The sequence below is a fragment of the Lonchura striata genome, chromosome 3 (assembly GCF_046129695.1).
Source record: "Lonchura striata isolate bLonStr1 chromosome 3, bLonStr1.mat, whole genome shotgun sequence".
NCBI lineage: Eukaryota > Metazoa > Chordata > Aves > Passeriformes > Estrildidae > Lonchura > Lonchura striata.
In genome coordinates, this window is record NC_134605.1 from 111,564,649 (window position 1) to 111,587,168 (window position 22,520).

The 22,520-nt window shown below is 39.2% G+C and overlaps 1 protein-coding gene across 3 annotated transcripts in view; it reads right to left on the reverse strand.

Annotated features, from left to right (window-relative positions):
* Nucleotides 1-22,520, reverse strand: part of MSRA (methionine sulfoxide reductase A) — a 227,942-nt gene that overhangs the window by 200,768 nt on the left and 4,654 nt on the right. Inside the window, exons 1-2 of one of the 3 annotated variants that reach the window (XM_031504481.2) lie at nucleotides 11,319-11,878; nucleotides 10,165-11,019 (exon numbers count right to left, since the gene is read on the reverse strand). The exons of 1 other annotated variant lie outside the window; for it this stretch is intronic. The gene's annotated coding sequence lies outside the window, so the exon portion shown is untranslated. Of the gene's footprint in view, nucleotides 1-10,164; nucleotides 11,879-22,520 lie in introns of those variants that run through there. One more of the 3 variants, XM_031504482.2, reaches the window with a different exon arrangement.

The window sequence follows — 22,520 nt, forward strand, 5'->3', positions numbered from 1 at the left end:
AGAGACTCAAATATCTCCCAGAATCTCATTACTGATGGCTCATAAAACTTCAAGCCACAATTAGCCTTTGTCCTATATAAAAAATAAGATCTTTATTGAGAACACAGAGTCTTGTCCCCTTGGCTGAACCCTGCCTGGACCTGTATGACAACTCCAGGCTGTGCCACGTGTGCTCAGGATCAAAAATCACTTTTCTTTAGAACAGGCATATCCAGAACATCCCATCAGAACAGTAATGTAACAAAAATTCAATACAGCAGCTGAAAAAAATATTCCTGATCAGATGCTCTGAATACCCCAAGGATGGACTAAATTCTTCTCAAGTGAATTAAAAGCAAAGCACCATCTCCATTCATAGCACTAAACATGCCCAATTCATTGAATGAGAACAGGATCAAAATAATAAAATTCAGCAGAGTCCCAAATCCTTGGTTTCTGAGAATATTTAGACATGCCCCAGCTGCCTCATGAGTCTGAGATCTATTCAAGGTACCAAATTTGAAAGAAAATAACAAGTGGAAGTTTTGCAAGTATTTCTTGTATAAAAACTCTTCTTCCTTCCATCAAAAAACTTTGCAATTCCTCTCATAAAAATTTCTTTGTAAAGGCAAACAACCAAAACAAATATGATTTCGACTGATGCTGTTTTCAAAACATTAAATGGAATCCCACTGGGAAATTAAATGGAAATGTCACCTCTAATAATGGGAGAGAAATGATTCATAGGCAGACTCTAACATTTTAAAATGTGTTACCTACGTAATTAGAGGAGTCTGATTTTCCAAAGGAGAAGTCTCATACACCTTCCAATAAAATCAAAGCCCAAATACAGGCTGTGAAAGCCACTTTCAACATATGTGCTTCAAATATTTTGTCACGGTGCAGAAATTAAATCTGGAAAGCCCTGGAAGCCTGTTCCTGCTACCTAAGGCATGGAACTCACAGGGTTCCAACTGCTTCAGGAATGTCTTTTTGGAATAGCTGCTGACACCAATGACAAAATGACAGCTTGGTTTAACAATGCCTGAACTACACAAAATATCTTTAATCATCTTTATGACCACTTAAAATTAAGCCGTTCCATTAAAGGCACTGGGACTTAGGAATCTGCAACTGCTTGACCAAAAAAATCATCAGATAAAGAGGGTGACACTTCCCAGGTTGGAAGGGGAGAAAAAGGGTTTCATTTCACTTACTGGCAAACAAAACAAAATTTTAAAAGCTCAAGTTTTATGTAATTCAGACAGAAGCTGTGTGGGGATAGCAAACACTCAAGTCCCACCATTGCAGTTCAATCCCAGTACAGGCTGTGAGGTGCAAGTTTCAACTCAGCCAAAGCAGAGTTAACGACACAGAACATTTTCTCCAGGCTCTTCAATTTTATATAAAGCAAATTTTTATCTCAAAGTGCTAAGCAATATTCATAGGTTATGAATAAAACAATTTAAAGGATAATCTAAGGGAGCCTTTCCATCAATATTAAATCCATTGCACTTTATACTGAGTTACTGGAGAAGGATATTCTTCTTACTGCTCCCAACTCCAATCTTCTTACTGATTCCCAAACTAGGAATCACAGCCTGGAATATGGGATCTGCAGGTTATCCATACAAAGCATTATTTTCAGGTATATCTTTAGCTCTGCAATTCTGACAAGAAGTTTGAAGTCCTTTTCTGAGCACCCACAGGAGTGAGGAAAAATCCTTTTTTTGTATCATTTATTTTCTCATTGAGGAGCCAGGACCTGGGATTTTTTTTTTTTTTTTTTTTTTTTTTTAATAGAGCAAGTGAGGTTTATTTGCAGGAAAAAGTGGAACCACTTTCATGTCTCAGTTCCCCCTTCTGTAATTGCAGCATCTGTGGGGTCTCTCTTTGGGGTGGAGCATCATGGAATCACGGAATGGTTTGACTGGAAAAGGAATCTTAAACCTCATCCAATGCCACCCTCTGCCATGGGCAGGGACACCTTCCACTATCCCAGGTTGCTCCACGCCTTGTCCAGCCTGGCCTTGGACACTTCCAGGGATCCAGGGGCAACTTCCCCATCCTCACAAGGAAAAATTTCTCCATAATATCTAAGTCGGCTTCACAGCAAAGCCTCACAGCTTCCCAGTAACAGGAAGGAATTTTCCACACTGCTGCCATCTCTAGAGGATCCGTAAGGACAAGAACTTTGAGATGTGAGTGTCCAATCCGGGAATACAAAATAACCCATCTGGACAGAAAGTGTCAGGAGCAAACTCAGGTGGCTCCAGCGGAACTCCCAAATGGAGCAAACGCTGCAGGCACCTTCAAGGCAGGAGAAAGACCAGTGGAGGTTCTGCCTTTCAATCCATTTGTGGTTTTAGGATCACAGGAAGTGCACTCCAAGTTTTCCATCAGGTATTTTGACTTTTGGGCCCCACCAGCCTCCCAGTCTCATCCTGAGACACGCAAATGACAGATTTTATTTTCACATGTCCCTCAGAAAGGCGAGTGAAGGGTCAGCATGTCCCTCATTGTAGCATTAAACAAAAGCCAGCCTGAAGCTGAAGGGCACTTTTTAAATCTAATAACTGTATTCACTACCTAGATCGATGAACTTTTTACACGCAAAAATGACTTGTAAAAAAAAATGGTGAATTTGAAGCAACATGAGAAACTGCAGCTCCCACCACAGGCTTTTAAGGAAATGCATCACTACAGGATGGGCAGACAAGGACTTTACACATTTCCTTGGTTTATTTTTAACTATTACAAATGAAATTGGTATTATTTGCTAGTAAAGAATTACAGAGTTTTTGGTCTAAATGTCACCCAGAAACTCAAACTGAGGCAGGTGTACAAACTGAGTTGAATACCAGAATATTTAGAAAATTTATGAGAAAAACAAAAAATCTTTAAACAAACTTTACAATACCTGATTATAATGCAAAAATGTAAATGGTTTAATTACCTCAAAGAAGCACATGAGCAAAAAGTCTTTCACCACATATCTATATATATATATCTATATATATATATAGATATATACACACATATACATATACATATACATATACATATACATATACTTCATATACATATACATATACATATACATATACATATACATATACATATACATATACATATACATATAGTATAGATGCATACACACCCCTCTCATCTTTAAATAAAATCTTCTATCTGAAAGATTAGGTTTAATAAAACACACCAGTAAGCTTAGAATAATTTTTTAAAATGCACATAAGGACATTGCAGTTACCCAAAAGCAAAGGAAAAAAAAAATTTCTTGAACATAAAGAAAAATCCAAATATGCTAAAAAAATCCAAGCAAGAAGAGGGTGCAAATAGCTTTAACTGACATGCATCTGTAATACAATAGGATTGCTGACTCTTAATATGCTGTCCAAAATTAAATTAATTTAATTGGCTCTGTTCCTTCATACCCCAGGAACACAGGACAAAGATAAAACTCTCTTTCCCTGCCAGCACAGGAGGTTGATCATTTACTACAAAGCACGGAGGGCAAGGAAAATCGATGCTGCAAAGTAAAAGAGCTCTGTATAACCAACAGATTTCTGTTCCTAATAGCAAAAGAAAAGTGACCATGAAAACTTGTCTGGAGTCACTTTTCACAAGACTTCACCTAAAAGCATTTTTCTCATCCCCACCTTTCTTTACTTGATTTACTTCATCCTACTTCAGTCATTTTTTGCATTTTTCTCACTATCTCGTTATGTTAATTTTTTTCTTATTATTTTCAAACTACCTTTGGCTGCTGAATACCCAAAAGATGTTTCAATGAGCTCCTTGCAAAGGAAGCCACAAAGTAAATCCAAGCCTGGCCACTCCGGGGCACAGGGATCTGCCCTTTTACAATGAGACAGTCAGGAACATTTTCCAGTAATATCAGGCATTATTCCTGCCAGTGGGATTGTGCCTGATCTCAGAGGATGGAACAGATGAGAGGAAATACCACAGGCAAAATTCTCCACATTTCACAGACAGCTCAAAGGTGAGGTCTGCAGTTGGGAGCACTGAGATTGTTTGTGACAATGACAATTGTGAGGACATTTGTCATGCAAGGGACTCACAAGTTTCATTGAACACAGAAACAACTTCCCTTTTTAAAAGTAAAAAAGTAGAGTAAGAAAAAACCCTATGAGTTCACAAAGAGTGAGCAGAATATTGTGAACTTTGTGGCACTACAAGGTCATAAAATCCAGAGATGCCGTTGGTTGGCACAGGTGGGTGCAGGATTTGAAAGAATCCTAGAATGGTTTGGGTCAGGAGAGACCTTAAAGTCCCACCCCCTGCCATGGGCAGGGACACCTTCCACTATCCCAGGCTGCTCCAAACCCATAACCTGGCCTTGGACACTTCCAGGGATCCAAGGGCAGCCACAGCTTCTCTGGGAAACCTCTGCCAGGGCCTCACCACCCTCACATGGAACAATTCCTTCCCAAATTCCCATCTATCCCTGCCCTCTGGCAGTGGGAAGCCATTCCCTGTGTCCTGTCCCTCCATCTCTTGTCCCAAGTCCCTCTCCACCTCTCCTGAAGCCGCTTTAGGACATGGAAGGGGCTCTGAGCTCTCCCTGGATCCTTCTCTTCTCCAGGTGAGCACCCCCAGCTCTCCCAGCCTGGCTCCAGAGCAGAGGGGCTCCAGCCCCTGGAACACCTTTGTCCTCTTGTCTCAAACCTTTCAAACATGTCTGTGTCTTTTTATGCTGCTTTTAGGAGAAAGTTATTTAGAATCTTCTGTGTTTTACTGGGAACTATTCCACCTGCAGCTGCAATTGCTTGGAATTAATGACCAAATCTCCCTAGAAGTGCCCAGCTCTGACTCTGAGGGAAAACAGAAGTAATGAGTCCCACACATCTACACTGCACATCCTGATCCTGGCCCAGTTCTCTCATGGGAGTCTAAAGAGACCACTTCAAGTTAAAATCTTACAGAGTAACAGCTAAGGCCACAAGAAAATGAATTTACAAGTTGTTAATTGAACTTCCATAAAAATATTCTCCCTTTTCATCAAGACACATTGGGCAAAGTGCATCTCTTAAAATTGTTGTCTAAGAAGTTTGAAAAGGTTGGAGAGAACTGGCAATAGTTGGGTCTTTACATTAGCATAAACACATCAAATATTCATTACAGTCGAGCACTCATTATGTCAACAGCTGAATTAAATAACAAGAATAATGTTTCCCAACTATAAAAGTAAGTGCCACAACAGTCTCCTGCACCAGAGCAATTTTCAAGAGGACACAGTGAGACAGTGTTGCAGAACCACATTGTTCTCTCTGCAAAAACTGCTTTGTTCACTACAAATATATTGGCTTTAAATAGTTCCTTTTCAGATGAATTTCTACCAAAGAGAAAGAATTATATTCTATAGCATGAATCCATAAGAAAGGAAAAGCATTATACTGGGACAATGGGATTTATTGCAACAGCAGAATGTATCTTAAATGCAAAACTATACCAACACAATGAGTTTACCAGTTTAATAATGGCTTAAAAAAAAAAAATAAACACAGTAGATATTACAAAAACTCATTTATATTAAGTTTTTACACTGGGTGCACAAAAACAGAAAAGTAGAGCCAGAAGTGTAATGGCAGCAGAACAGAATATCTCAAGCCTTTGAAATACGTCACAACTGTGAACAACTAATGGAAAGACTTATAAAATATCAATATAAAGCCACAGATACAAACAAAAGCCATGTAAGAGGCAGGTAATAAAGCCATTAAGAGAAGGAGGAATGATTTTAAACCAAAAAAGGGTGGGTTTCGATTAAATAGAGGGAAGGAATTGTTCCCTGTGAGGCTGGGGAGGCTCTGGCACAGGTTTCCCAGAGAAGCTGTGGCTGCTCCTGCATCCCTGGAATGTCCAAGGCCAGGTTGGATGGGGCTTGGAGCAACCTGGGATAGTGGAAGGTGTCCCTGCCCACAGCAGGGGTGGCACTGGATGAGTTTAGGATCCCTTTTAACCCAAAGGATTCCTCACTCCATGATTCCATCATGAAAGCAATAAGCCTAAGTAAAGAAGAGATCCTCTCTTTCCTTGAAGTCCTTCCTGCCTTCCCAGCTACAGAGATCAGAAAGAAAATGGACAATGAACAAACTATTCACAGCCAAGGACAGACCGACACAACCCTCTCCAGCTAGGAACAGTTAGAATGGAAACTCAAGGACAAACACCAGGCTGGTCTTAGAAATGAGAAAACTGCCAAAAATAAGAGGAGGTTACAAACGCCCTGCAGATTTTATCAGTGGATACCACCTACAATTCAGTGCAAAACCTCCCAACCTACCATGTTCAACCATTTCTACCAATACAGGTCAAAACAAATGGAGATTTTTCTGAGTATGCTCCTCCTTAATCTACACATTTTCTCACAGTCTTTCCTCTCTACAGTCCCTGCAGGTGCTTTAATCTGGGACGGAGTTTTTATTTCCAAAATCACTGTCTGTGGAAAACGAAAATTTGAATCATCTTAATTAACACTGTGCTGTCTGTAGAGTTCTTAGGTTTTATTTGCTGTGCATTAGACGGACAAGAAACAGACTTTATTCCTATTCCTATGTGTAGGTCTGGAAAAAAACACAGTTGTGGGGCTTCCAAAACAAAACCACACAGGAATCTTTCATGGAGCAAAGCTCTGTATCTACCCTTATACTCCACACTTGGTGCTGTGCTAAGGTGTGAAAGGGATGAAGGATTGCATGGAAAAATCAATAAAACGGAAACTTCTCAGTGCTGAAATCCAAAGTTTGCATTTGGAGGATGAGGACTAAACCCTTGTTACGTGTCAGGGAAAAAGCAGAACTCTTTCATGCATAATCCAAGGAGACGATCAAAGAAATTTTCCACTTTGATGCAATTTAGCTGAGGAAAAAACAATAATTTTTTTTATGCTTCTTCTCTTATCCTTTTAATATTAATTTATATGGAAGATCTTTTCATTGTAGTTTAGTGAATTCAACTAAACCATTCCAGATTCCTCTGGCATTCAGCAAAAGTGTCGTGTCCGTATGAAGGAGACACTTTCTTTGGGATCTGATTAATTCCTAAATCATGGATCTGAAAGTGTCTGAACCATCAGTCATGGACCAGCTGCCCAGGGAGGTGCTGGATGTCCCATCCCTGGAATCATCCAAGGCCAGGCTGGAGGGGGCTTGGAGCAACCTGGGATAGTGGAAAGTGTCCCTGCTGAAGATCAGGGATTGGATATTCCCTGATTTCTCTCTAATAATCTCTTGATTAACAAGATAAGAGCACTCAGAGCAAACAGTGCTGCAAACACTGTGCATTTCCTGGTTTCAAACCCCAGCATTTGGTAGTACAGAGGTTGTAACTTTAGACAAACCAGAATTTGACACAGGCTGAAGAGGTCAGCAGCAAAGAGGAGAAAAGGTAACACCAAGACTCTGCTTGATCCTGGGAAACTTAGCAAAAAGAGGTGATTAAACAAATGTAAAGGAAAGACAATAATGGGAATTTTTTTCATGACCTATAATTTCTCTCTAGAAACTTTTTCAATTCTATAGCATCAAATAAATATGGAAAAACTGCTCTGGTGACTCAGAGGAACAGATGTACACTGGGCATAACTTATTTATAGAGAAAAATAGGAAAAACATGGATGCCCATAATTATTAACAATACAAGTTTCTATTATTTCTACAACAATTTCATTAAGAAAATGATCAGAATCAATCAGATCCTGAACAACTGTGAGCTACCCCTCATCTATTAATAAATGACAATATAACTTAAAAATACTACAAATTAATATTGTTATATTCTTACCATTTTTTCTTCTATTTTTCAATTTTTTATGGTCAATAAAGAGAATGACTCACAAGACTGATGGGACAACCTCCCTAATCACCTCCTAAAGGTGTTTATTCCTTCACAATGACTACAAAAGTTACTCAACTCACTTAAATGATATTTTAAGAGTAACCATGGATGAAATAACATTGACTTTGCTCAAAATTTTTGTGGTACGGATAAAGACTGTGGCTTATACGGAATAAAGTGGAATTCCTCCCAAGTCAATCCTCCTGTGCCAAGATAAAGCACCTTGGAATGGTGGATTACAAAATAAGCAATTGCTCTGGGTTAATGGGAAAGAATAAATGGTAAATGGAAGGAGCCTTAAAATATTTATATCAAATATAACTTTTTAATTTTATTTTAAAATATTGTTATAGATAGGACACCTCAGCACATGGAGTTCTACCATATGCAGAATCTCAAGATAATCTCCCATGGCTATAGGAATGCAAAATAACACCCAAAACCTCTACAAAATGCATTTTAACATTTGTATTGTTGTCATACAATCATATTTAGGGAGAATCCACAGTCATACTGAGAACTGCTCATCTCTTCCTTGTCCAATAACCACAGGGGTTCAGAGTAAGCATTCATTTTTAAAATGCTTTGATATATCAGTATAAAAGGCACAAACTAAGCCCATTCCAGGCCCATTTTGATCTCAAACTACTTTGACACTAATTAAAACAGCAGAGTAAGCCTTGGTTTATGTCCTATTAATCACAAGTGAAATCAGACATTGGCCCATTACAGTATCAAACGTGATGCTCTAATGTGAAATATTATCTGTGGTTTAATAACAAAAATTAAGTTAAATCCCAGCCACCAACCCTCACCTCCACACTGAAATATGCCACATTAAGGAACTGTACAATCCAATCTAAAATAGATATTAATGATTCATTAAGAATTTAACACAAATTGTTAATTTATGAAGTTATTAAACCTATCCAATAATTAAAGATCATAGATTAATGGTGGCAATGAATAATCAGATTAAAGTATTCAGAAAAGTCCAGCTGATAAAGTACATAAATACAATAAACCATGTCAAATTACACCAGAAATTCCATTTGCATGCAATCCAACCAATGTTCAAGTTCCAACCATTTAAACCTCGCAATTCTGATTTCAGTTTTAAATTGCCAAGTTGGGATATTTTCCAAAAAATTAACACTTAGATGAACTTTCAGAATCGGAGAGTTTAGCAGGAAGAAAAATATTTTATTATGTAGGCCAAAAAAAAACCTGCAGTGGTGTGTATCTCATTTAGGAACCCAAAATGTACTGACGAGATATTTCAGAGACAAACAGTGTTTCCAGCATTGTGGGAACCACTTCAAAATAACTTCAGTGTCCACAGATGTTGAAATATTTGTACAAATATTTGTCTTTATAAATGCACTGCAAGCACCCACATGTTGATCATGTTTAAAACCTGAATTTATGAAATTATGTAGGTACTTGGAAGAGAAATATGGTTATTTTAATGCATCACTTAGAAATGCAATGGTCAATTTACTATTTTCCTTAGAAGCAGCACCATAAATGTTTTCTGTTATTTTCTGAGTTTTAATAGGGGCACACAGTAACGATTTTGTTTTTAATGACTAAAGAAAACAGCAAATGCTTTGAGACTGCAGAGGATTTCTGAGAAATAATGGGAATTCCTTCCAGAATTGCCCACGGACAGACAAACTTAGGGCACTGTTGTGATGCAGACTCAGCCCAGCACATCCCCGTGTCCCCAAGCACATCCCATGGCAATGCCTGCGCAGGAACAACAGACAAGAACCACACAGAGAGCAGAACTCAACTCCTTCAAACACTCCCCTTCCACCCAGGATCCATCTGAAATCCCCCACGGCATAGCTATTCCCACACAGAGCTGCTGAGGGTATTTTTTAAGGATTTAGAAAGACAGAATAATAGAAGTTTTTCTTCAAAACTCCCTAAGAAACCCTATTAAATGTTTCAGTGAACCAAATATTAATCACAACAGCATCTTACCCAGTATTTAACTACAGCATCTTTCAAAAGGCTCACTGATGTAGTAAAAATTCAGACAGACCTTGCTAAGAAACCAATTTAATGTAATGTTAAGTAACCCAAGTTTTTGACATCATCAAAAAGCCCAGTTAATTTTAGCAGTCTCATAATCCAAATGCCATAGTTAAAACACAAGCACATTCCTGCTAAAAACCTTCCCATTAACGTTGTTTCTTCCCTTCAGCAGGGAAGAATGAGGGAAATGCACTTGTGCAGCATGCCAGGAATTGCACATCTCAGGCTGAACAATCCAGTTTTTAAGGACAGGGTAATACTTACTCCAAGCAAAGGCGATCCATTAAAATCTACGGTTTACAGTTACTCCCTGAAATAACAATGCTGATTGTCACAGCAGCAGGAGGATAATCCCAGCACATCCAGGCCTAATAGGCAGTGTGATCATATTTGCTCCCAGAAAATCAGAAGGCAGGTAATACCTTTTTCCCTGAAAAACCAGGCACCTTTGGAGAAAACAATGGACTTTTAGGTCCTTCATTTTATTGAAATCGTAAAGCGTCCACGCTTCAGCCGTCACTGATTTTTTTGGTCCATTTTCTTTTAATTCCTGAGAAAAGAGCAGATTTTTTCACCGTTTGCAGCAAACAGGTCCTGTAACTACAAGCTGAAGTTTCCGTATCCAGTGCCACCAACTGTGTCATCTTCAAACATCCCTCACTTGGCAGCAGACGATATTTTTCCATCTCTTGTTGCTTCTAAAAGTAGAAAATTCAGCAATTTCAGAGGCTCTCTAGGAAGATGCACTGAAGGGAATGTTTGAGAGCAGGAACAGAATAACCATGCTCTGATTTTGCCCTTCAGGCATAGCCTGTGTGTCTTCGGTGTGTCCTGCTGGGTCTTCAGGTTTGTCCCTAAATGCTGGAACATGGAGCCAGGACAGCACGAAGCAGCAAAAACAAACGTTGTGGCTTTAAGAACATACTCACTTTTCTATTGAAGTCACAACTTTCTCTCTACTCTTACTTCACTGCTGGGTCAGATGAAATCTTTAAGGAGGTTCCATTAAAAGTTCGTTTCTGTCGAGAGAAACGCTGAAATTCCCGTTCCGAACGTATTCCGAAGGAGGTCAGGTTCGGTTTTAAAGCGTGTTAGTGTCGATGAAAAGTTTTTGTTTTGCTGCAAAAAAATGAAAATTCTCCTTTTTATTTACACATTCCCTCTGTAATCTTCCAAGTTACTCGGCTCCCTTACAATTTAATCAGACATAGGGAAAAAAAAAAAAATCACCAAATATCGTATTTCCCATATGTACAAACTGACATTCTGGAGGCTTCATTCAAAGCTTTTATTTCTCTGCTCACTGCTAACTGGACGTCATTTAATGTCACCACCACTTCCCAAGAGCCCAAGAGACTTAAAAAGCGACGGAAGTTTGAAAAACCAAAAAAAAAAAAAAGTTGTGAGTTTTTCTGTACCCCAGGACGGTTTTCTTTCGCGAAGCTCAAGCCGAGACAGCAGACAAAAGAAGCTGATTTGACTGAGCCGTGCCAAGTCTTGCCTTTTTTTCTTCCCTCGCCTCGCTCGCTCTCTCGCTCTCTCGCTCGCTCGCTCCCAGCATGGCAACCTTCCCGAGCAGTCTTGGCGGAGCTCCAGCCTGTGCCAGCCTGTCTGAATCCTTGTTTTCCAAAAAGATGCTCTTTGCGAATCAATTAATAGATTTCCCAAACAGGAAACTGTGGGTCAGTAACCAAATCTTGGCACCAACAGCCGCTGCTCCTGCCAAATCGGCTTTATAGATTTCATGGTTCCCTACCTTTTACAATGGATGCAACGTTTGCGCTCCCGGATCGTGGAGCACTGGAAGCCATTCCCTGTTCTCGCAGGGATAAGAAATCTGCTCGCTAAAAATGTCCGCATACGACACACGAACAACCTGCAGTAAATCAAGACTCTTTGGAAGGCGGGCGTATGTGTAATTTTAATAAGCACCAAATACTCCTTAAAATAATGTGTTTTCATTCTCTCCTCCCCAGAATCATGGGAAGGTGCCAGGAGCAGGAGACGTATAGATTTGAATTCAGATCATGCTCAGAAGTCATGCACATTTTAACTTTATCTGAACTCCAGCTTGAAAACAACCACTCTTCTCAATTCCACCATTATTAAAAAATCAGCTGAAAATTAATAAGAAATTGGATCCCAGCTCATACACAAAAAATCTCCCCACATCCGTAGATCCAGTGATGTCATCTGTTAATTCAACAGCTCAAGTTCTTGTGGCACTCAGAGCAGAAATGGCTCAGCATTAACAGTCGACTCTGGTGGGAAATTTTCTGATGTGTTGCAAGACTTAAAGGATAGAAAATTATATTTGGAACTTCATTCAAGATATTCTAAATGACAAGAATTCATGCGAGGAAAATTACAGGAATAAACTTTCTTTTATCTTCAAGCTATTTGCCAAGGCAAAATGCCAACTTTTTAAAATACACGCATTACATTAATGAGCTAAATAGAATATTCTGAGGGAAAAAAACCTTCCTGAAGCGTTTAATTTTCTAAGTTTATTCAATAGAGAGTTTCAGAAATTCACAGGATCATAGAATGGTTTGGGTAGGAAGGGACACTAAAGACCATCCTGTTCCACACCCTGTCATGGGCAGGGACACCTTCCACCATCCCAGGTTGCTCCAAGTCCCATCCAACCTGGTCTTAGACTTCCAGGGATCCAGGGGCAGCCACAGCTTCTCTGGGAACCTGTGCCAGGGCCTCACCATCCTCACCACAGGGAACAATTCCTTCCCAATATCCTCTCTGTTTCTAAAGGTTCTGTTCTGTCAGAGATTGGGTGACCTTATCTATTTTTTTTTTTTTTTTTAAAAAAAACAGGTTAATTATCTGCCCTTCAGACGTCAGACATCTACCCAAAGATCCCCTTATCTTGTTTGCAATGACTGTAACAGACCCATCAGTTTTTCCCAGTAGCCTCCAAACTCCAGAAGAAATACCATTAACTTTAAAATCACATTTTTGCATCAAAATATTGCACACCGTCTCATTTCCATTTGCACCTTGCATCCTCATGACAGGGCCAACTTGGGAAAAAAACTATGTATAATCTTTCTATTTCTTTTCATTGTGCACTTGACAGCAAACTCTGATGTGTTGCTTTGCCTTACTGAAAGACCATCAGGCATCAAAAAGGGAACAAAAAGATCTCATGGAAATTATTGACAGTGGAATTAACTCTGAAAGGCTACATCACTGCAGCAGTCACTATTAAATGCTCGGCTTTTAATTAGTTTTCCTTCAAAAAATGTATGTATTGACAACAGGGGACTTCAGAAATACTAAAAATATATATAAAATTCCAATAGAGATGAACTCTTTTAACTATTCCTTCATAACTCTTAGTGAAAGTTAAGGCAGTAAAAACAAATATATTCCTGAGCAGCCAAATATTTTCCCGAAAAGAATTTGCTAATAGGATAAAAAGCCTTATTTTATCCCTCAAAATAGTTCTCCAAAGGCAGTGGACCAAACAAGAGTGGATCTCATGTGGAGGAACCTTTTGTCCAAGGTGTAGTTTACTGCAGCTCTCCTAATTCCCTCTCTCCTCTTAAGGACTCCAACTGCACCAGTCCTCTGGAATTGCTCCCAGTTCCCTCTGTGACACCTTCCAAGATGCATCCTCCAGGCCAAGGTGTTGATATCTCTCAATGGAACTCATTTCTCCTCCTTCACTTCTCCTCCTTCACATAAAGAAGTTTCCAGCCCAATGAACTGAGCGTTCAGTAACCTCCAGACAGGACAAAAACTTTCTCCACACCTTGTTTTGGGCCCTTTTTTCACGTTTTCTGCCTGGTTTTCACCATGTTCCCTCCTCAGGTTCTCCAGTTTGCTCTTCTTCTTGTTGTCTCCCACAGGTCTCAAGTCAGCCCTTTCCTCTCCTTCCTGCACAAAATCTATGGATTTTTCCTTAGAAGGCTGCAATAATCCAGTACTCAGCTTCCAGATAACTTGACCTGACACCAGGTTCTGTATTAGTGGCTCCATAAAGTGCTTTTCCACCCTCACAAGTTTCTCCTGGGCATTTTCCTCTCTCCAGAGGTCCTACTGATGTTTATTTTATGTTATTCTCTTCCAATGCACAAAATATGGAAAGAGTCAAATTGCTCATCACACCAAGTATTTTCCTATCCATCTCCAGTTCAAATTTTACCACCTTTGATGTTTACCATTACAGAACCACATGAAGCTCTGTCCTTCAACTCCATCTATATCCCCATGCTCAGAGAAAAATCCCTGAATTTATCCTTTTGCAGTATCTTAGTTATCACTGGTTGTTCTTTGAAGTATTAGGAAAAAAAAAAATAATATTGATCTCTACTTTGGTCATCATTCATTTCAATTTTTTTTTTCATCTTGGACTTGATGATCCCAGAGCTCTTTTCCAACCTTAATGATTCTGTGATCTTTTATGCATTTTACCTTAATTTGTTAATTCAGAATTCTCCCAGTGAAAGCCTCCTGATGTCATCACATTCCCTTTTATCCATGTATTTTCCCATCTCTCACAAATGCCTCTGTGCTTCCCCAGTGTGGTACACCTGAACACCTGTCCCTGTGCACCTGTGGAGCGGGAATGATTTCCCACCTCCCAGGTGGAAAACTTCAGAATAGAAGAAGTAACTCGTTCATTTAAACTGTTCTATTTGGAATACAATCCTAAAATGTTACTTTCAAACATCAGGTATAGCTTTTATTTCCCTTTTTCTCTTCCTTGCTGGAAACCTCAGTGTCATGGACCAATGAAAGCTGTGTAAGGCTTTATCCTGACCACATGACACAAGGTCAGTCTGGGTGTGATAGCCTCCAAAATATTTTATTTTAAAAATAAACACGTTGGAGTATCTGGTGTATCAGAGCTAACTCTATCAGTCTTTCTGCTATCACACTCCTGGTTATCATTGTGGGCATTTCCATTAGAGATAAGTGAAGCCAAAGCCTCTGAGGACAAGCCAGAGGATTTTAGGAGTCTAATTTTGGAGCCAGCTGCTTTGCTGATTTATTATTGAAGGGTAAAAGTGCATCATGTGACAGGAAAAAGGCTCCTTTTACCTGGGCTGTTCATACAGAGATGATGACAAAGAATTTCTTATTGACTCTCCACTTTTCTGAGTTTTATTATTAAACAGCCAAACACTGGGGAAGCTCTAAAAACATGTAAGTGAGTGACTGTAGCTGTTACACAGAGACAAATAAAATGAGAAGGAATACTGAGAGAAGGAAAAAAAGAAGGAATATTGCAGCCACCCAGCAGAGGCAAGGGAAGACAGTGAAAGCTGAAGTCGACATTTCAAGAATTAACCAAATAAAATTAAAAAAAAAATACAAAAACACAAGAATAAAGACCTAGAAACGCATAAAAAATGGAACATGAAGGACTAGATCTGCAATGGCCTTGGGTTCTGCAGATTCCCAAGATCAGTCAATATAGTGACCACCTTTGGCAGCTTGTTTTGTACAATTTTGCACATCCCCAGTTGATTCTGGTCCAGGATGGGCTGTGTCCACCTGGCAGCTGCCCCACTACTACCTGCACTTACCATTTGTCATTTTGACAGCATCATGTATGCCTGACTGTGGTCCTTCCCGTGCCATGGAACACATTAGCCCCAGGAATGGCCAGTTCCAGCTGAATCCAGGTGAAAATCAAACCAGTGGATCCACGAGCCCAGTGGGTTTAGGGCTGCCACTGCCACACTGTGGGGTGGAGTCCTCCAGCTTTGCAAGGCAAATAAATGACAAGACCAAACTCTATGGGAAGCTGTCAACAGCTCCCTAAAATCACTGTGGGATTATCCTTCAACTGCTCATCATGTGCTGGCATTCCACCCCAATTCGAAATTCCAAATCCATGGGTCAATCTCCATTAAATGTGTTCTTCTTCGGTTTCTTTTGGACCACATCGTTTCCAGAGTATAGCCAACAGAATCTGCATTCCTAGATTTAAATATTTTCCCATTCTCTCCATCCTGTACCACCCATAACACTTCCAATATAAAGTGAAACACAGATTTTTAAATCCCATTGGTACCATTGTTTATTATCTCCTTTTAGTTCTCAGAAGAAAAACAGTTACAGGTAGGGCTGAGTGGCATTTAAAAAGTGATTGCAGTGTGCAACACAAACAATAAATGCATGGAACTTGAGGTATAAATAGTTATTCTTAATAAAATCCACTTACAGTTAACTTATGTGGAGTGAAAATAGACTTGTGGCTAGAAATCTTCAAATATCTTCAATTATTATGAAAATGGAGGCTATCAAATAACTAAGATAATTCATCTAAAATTTGGTCCAGTTAGGCTGTCATAATTCCAGGTATGAGGAATAAGAATATATTCTTTGTTTTGCAGTAACAAAGAGATTTATTATAAAATTCAGGTACAAAGTGCTTTGTGTTCAGTAACTGAATTTTCACTAATTAATATTTTAAATGGTTCTACAGAGAGCAGTATCACAGAATTCCTCATCTTCACCCAGCCATCGGCCCAGACAGTGATGGGTTTTCCTTATTTTCATTTCCATTATACTTAATGCTTTCACAACAGGGGCACCTGGGAACATCTGTGCACAGGTATTCAAAAGGATAAAATACACATTTGGCGATAATTTTGTCTCTCATTCAAAAAGTTTGCTTTTATTTATTGTAAACTAAATCAAACACTGATTAGGTTTAAATTGGTGTGTGAATGTTTAACACACAGATGACTCCTTAAACAAGGACTTAAGGAGAAATGAGTTACTGCAAAAGGGTGAGTGTGGGTGTCTGCAATTCCACACCACCAAGGACTGGATGGAGGGACACTTAAATCCTGCTGATGGCTCTTCTGGACTCGTGTCACCAGCCCAGGCACAGCCCAACATCCAAAACTTAATGTTGTGCCCACCTGTCAGCTGGGAATGCTACCAAATTCAGGAATTTCAGAGGAATGTACTGGTTGACCAGGGAAAAGGCAGAGCCAGGATCTCTCCAAGGATTTAAGGATGATTTGAATCATCTCCTCATCCCCAGCCAGAGGCACATTCACAGTCACAGAAACAATCTGCAATTCCCACCCTGGAATGCAGCGTTAGGCTGCATCCAGCTTTTCCTGAGTGAGATGAGATCCTCCTCCAGTAAAAGACAGCGTCTTTCAGGTCATTTGAAAAGTAATTTGATGGCTAAGAATGACACAAGGGACCAGGTTACATGAAATAGCAAGAAGTGTAGATAACCTGTAAGAGAACAAATGCATTAAAACCACTCAACAGAAAGGTAAGAGGTGTGAGGTCCTACCCCAAAATCCTTTCAGTGCTCAAAACTCAGGTTTTAAACAGGAATTGTGTTCAATTCCTGCCAACAACATGAGAAGACACCTTTCAGAAGCAGAACTTCAGAAATGAATGTGGCAAACAGATGGGCTGTTGGTCCTGCTGCTTCATTCCAGAGGATACAGCTGGACTCCAGGGCAGTTATACCCATTTATGGGTGGATTTATGAGAAATGCTAACAAAGTGGAGGGTCAGAACATCCTAAAATATTTTTTAAAAGGGTGTTTTCTAAGTTCTGACTTTCTGAAATTAACATCTTAAGAACCAACACTAAACTTGTTTCTAGGTCATCTTATGAGCATTTATCTTCTTCATATAAAGACATTTTAGAACACACCAGGACATTCTGCCTAAGAATCTACCCTCCATATTTGGTTTGCCTGCTCATTTCTTCCCTTTCCTGTTCCCTTTCTGAGTGGTAACTCGAGAAATTGTCACTCAACGTCCTACTGAAATGAAGCATTATTATTCTTCTATTTTACTAGAAGTTGTCTGAGTGCAACCTCTTCAAGATGAGATTTTATCTCTGCTCCCCAGGACAAGCTCAGTAAGTGCAGAAGGAGGTTTACATATCCCTGTTTAGGTAAGAAGGAAAATCCCTAAGGAAGAACATAAACAAAAGGAAGAAGCAATATAAGTAGTCCACATAGACCCTATATATTGTCATGTTATCTCTGGTGCAGTTATTTTGATTCTGATGGCCTTAGCTGAAATCTTACTGCAGTTTGCTAAATCAGCCACTGATTCCCTAATTTGGAATTCTGCTATTTTTTAAAATGTAAACTCAACATTTGGGAGGAGATGATTACAGACATTTTCTCTCCAAGAGGAGAAGATCAGCTGCCAATCTACTGATCCAGATCCCAGTGATCTGAAGTCCCTTCCAACCTGGATCATCCTGTGATCCCATTCTGCCATACACAGGTACCAGTCCCTGCCAGTCCCACCGAGGGCTGCCTGGAGTCATCCTTCTCCTCCCTCAGCCTTTTAGGTCATCAGTGCCAGACTCCCTCAATTCCTGCTCCTACTTTAGAAGTTCTGGGATGAAATTTTCAGGAGTTGAATGTTTGATGAACCAAAAGTACATTTCTGAGCCTGTAAACAGTGATGGACACTTCCACTGCCTGTCCCTTGCACAACACTTCTCATTCTTCAATGAGTTCCTCAAAGTTTTGAGCCAGAGGCTCAGGCACCAAATCTCTACCCCCAAAGTCCTCAAACCTAAACAAATATCCTCAAGATCAGGGATTTCTGTCTCACATTGAAGACACTAAAAAAATTAGTTTCTGCTGGAGTTCTGTTTCTCAACCATTCCTGAAACGTGGGCATTCCTTAAAGCATCTCTGGAGGCTCCTAGAAAGTCAAATTCCTGAGCGCTCAAGCCCAAACTAGAGTAAAAATACATTTCTGGCCACATTTCTCAACAGAAAATAAGATCTTCTCTTCAAAATAAAGACCCAAGCAATCTCCACTAATTCCAATTTTGCATTATATGCAACAGGAATTAACTACGAGCAATAGATAAGAAACTGCAATAACCATCCCTGGATTGTGATGGGTTTTACTGCACAAGTTTTCATCTGATTTGTACTAAGGGCTTATTTATGTGCATTATCTTAATTGTACTGGAAATTTAAATGCAAGTTTCATATGGATCATAAAACTTTGCAACAAAATAAGTGCAATAATCAAATGTATCCATATCACAGAAATTCCATACATAATAATTAAAAGATAAGCATGGAAGGATAAAGCAATGCCTATCACACAATAAATTACAAGCCAAATAATTCAATTATTGCAAAGTAAAAATAAATTCAATAAAAAGTACATAAACCTGAAGTTAAGGCAATGTACACCACTGTAATTTGAAGGTATAAATTTGACAGGAAGACATTAATTAAACCAGAGGAGCTTTCAAAGCTGAAAAAATTCAAAAGGAAGTACTGTATATCAAAGAAACAGAGAAGGACTGAGACACAGGAATTAGTATCTGAAATATTCAAACTACCTTAAATCTGCCTTAAGGGCTATCCTGCACTTCTCTCAAATCAATTAAAGTAAGGAGTTTTATTATTTACTCCTTGTATATTCTGAAGGAACTAAAGATGCTACATCTCTGCAGTTCCATGTGTAAACCACTTCAGTCTCATTTGGATAACCTGACTTTGGAAATTCCTTCCTTCATTCTTAGCAATATTGCATACGAGCATGAACCAGGAAAATTAAAGAAAGTGAAGGAAAAAACTTTGATTCTGTGAACTGGTATTTGGTGGAGAGAGTTCAATAAAAATACAGCTTTTGACTCTGGGCAATAAATAAATTTTTAAAAAATTAAAGGCTTTACATTGAATATCAGCTACATGGACAGGTCATTAATACAGCAAAGCCAGGGCTCTGTCTGTGGTTGATTATCACACAGACATCTCCATGGGAGCTGGTCACTGGACTCTGCACTGGTCACCAGACCCTCCTGCAGCCAGTGGAAAAAAACAGTATTTGGGACACTATTTCCCTGATTTAAACCTTGTTTCCCTAATTTGATGAACCAAACCCACCAGTGCCTGTTCTACCTGTGACAGCCAAACTCTGGGTATTGCTGCAGCACCACCCAGCCCCTGCCCATGCTCTGTCCCACTCTATTCCTGCTGCAATGTAGAGCTTGCCCCACACTCTCTGACCTGCTGTGGAAACAGAAGCAGTGGGAAACTTAATTCCATGTCTGTGCCTGGGGTATTCATTCACTTAATTATGGAGGAACATGTGGGATCCAGGGCACAACGTTGCCTAAATGTGTAGTGGTGTCATCCCTGCACTAAAGATAAATGGACACCATCAGCCAAATGTATCCCAGGACCAAGACAAAATCAGAGAAAATATTCCCTAGTCAGGAAAAATGACCTGAGTAAATACAACCTTGTGTTTAACTCTCGTAACTGATAGGTTTAACACCCCAAATCTGGCAAATTCAGACATTTACACCTCTTTTCAAAACAGCAGCAAGGAGAAGCTCCTGAACCCTGCGTACCACAACTACCTTCACCCAGGAATAATTATCCCCTTTTATTACACAACCCCGAATGATCCCTCAGAGCAGCATCCACACACAGCCCTCTAGGTAAAGATCCTCTGGATTCCTTTTTCATTTCGGAGAGGGAAATTACAGCATCAGCACGAGAAGCCTCCACCAAGCCTCATTTGGATGCACGAGGCTGCCAGTTGGGTGAAGTTTCTCCCCATTTAGGCGCTGCTGTCTCCCAGCAACCCGGGCTGTTGCCAGGAGAAGCCCCGGGAGCGCTTCCTCCGCACCCCCAGGCTGTGAGCCGCATGCTAAGCAGAGCTCCAGCAACTCCAGGGACTCAAACAACAGACCTATTTTTTTACCACTTTTTTGTTGTATTTTTTGAGGGGTTCAGTGATGAACGATGCCACCCCTTTCTCTTGGGATGTAGTGAGAGGTGATAAGTAAAGCACAGGGTGATTCCATCAAGGTTATTCCACCTCAAAAGAAGCATTTGGCAGCTGGATGTGCAGCTCTGTAAATATATTTCCTGTATGCTTTCCATCTCTCCAGCATCCTCTGTGCTTGTTCACTTCCTCTGGGTTGTTGTTTTCCAGCTGCCAAGAGCAAAAAAGTACATGCAAACAACAGCAAAAAAAAAAAAAAAATATTTATATTGACTTAAATCTTTGCTACTCCTTGCAGCACCTTCCAAAATGTAAAATGCAACGGGAGGGTTAAAAGTAATTCCTGTTTTTCCAATGACAGCATAATATTTACAGCTGTACAGTTGGCTTGAAAATTAGGTGTTTAGGGTGTGAATATAATTACCTGACAAAGCGCACAAAAAAAAATAGAGAAGTAAAAAAAGCCATGATAGGCAGGATTTCTGAGGAAATTCATCCTGGATGTACCTGTAAAGAAGTTGTAACCACAAATTTGAGAAGTCTTTTCGGATAATGAACAATCACTGGGGTGAGGCGTTTCTCTGCTGTGCATTCCGCTTTCAGTCTTGGCATACACAACAAAATTGTAATGAAATTTAATAATTTATGGAAATTGATGGCTTGAGTATGTTTGAGGGAAAGACTGTCTCCAGAATGAAGAAATAAGTAATTAACTCTTTTAGAGTTAGAAAGGTAAATTGCAATTAGGAAAATGCTAAACTACATATGACATTGTTACTCAACACACTCCACTGAACTGCAATGGAAATCAAGTCTCACATTTTTTGGCCCATATTTCATACAATCTCAATTAAAATGGACAACTAATTAATTCATTATAAAGAATTGTACCACATAAACAAAGTGATGGAAGAAACAAATCCTCCTAAACCTTAAGATGAACTTTATTTTGAGGTTTTGTCCTGAGGTATGATCTCAGGAATCTTTATTTTAGACCTAAAATACAGTGATACTGAATTCTTGTCTGAAAAAAATAGCATTTGCTCATTATTACAAATTCTTTTAACCAGTAAAGGAAATAAACATGAATATTTTTAATTTTATTCCTTATTTTGAATTTCATGGGGAGCATGGTGGTGAGACAAACGGAGGTACTAGACCACAAGCCATTGGTTTGACCACAATAATTTCTGTTCAGTGTGTTAACAATGGTAAAAAAAGACTAACAGGGAGAGCATGTGGATTCTCTGTCAAATGACATTTCTAATCAATGTTTTCTTTAAAGAGCATGATCTGATTCAAGCAAGAATTAATTCATGGCAATGCTGTGCTTTTTTTTTTTACACAGAAGGTCAGACTAAAATTCACCATGACCTCCTTCACATTTGTAATTACTGCTCTATTAATCTTTAGCTATAAAGCTGAAAAGCCTAATGGATTTAAACAATCCTAAGGCTCTCTACCCATGAGCTGGACTTTCTCTGCCTCAAAAAAGTCAAATCACTACAGATTTGTATGAAGATATCCTGACACTGCTCATTGGGAACAGTAGTAAAACCATTCTTTTAATTTATTACACATTGCTACCTCAGGATATCTAGCAGGGAAAAAACTCTATGTGTGTGTGTGTGTGTGTGTGTGTGTGTGTGTATATGTATATATATATATATATATATATATATATATATATATATATATATATGTTACTCAACATCTAAATTCATAGGGCTCTTTGACTACTGCTCCTACCACTGTTATAAAATAAAATAGTTCATTAAATAGTGTAAGCAATATATCCTCATATACTCAGAAAACACAGCAATGTTTCAGCAGCAATCAAAATAAAATTAACTCTGGAAAGTAGAGTTATACTGGAAAGGTAGAAGCAG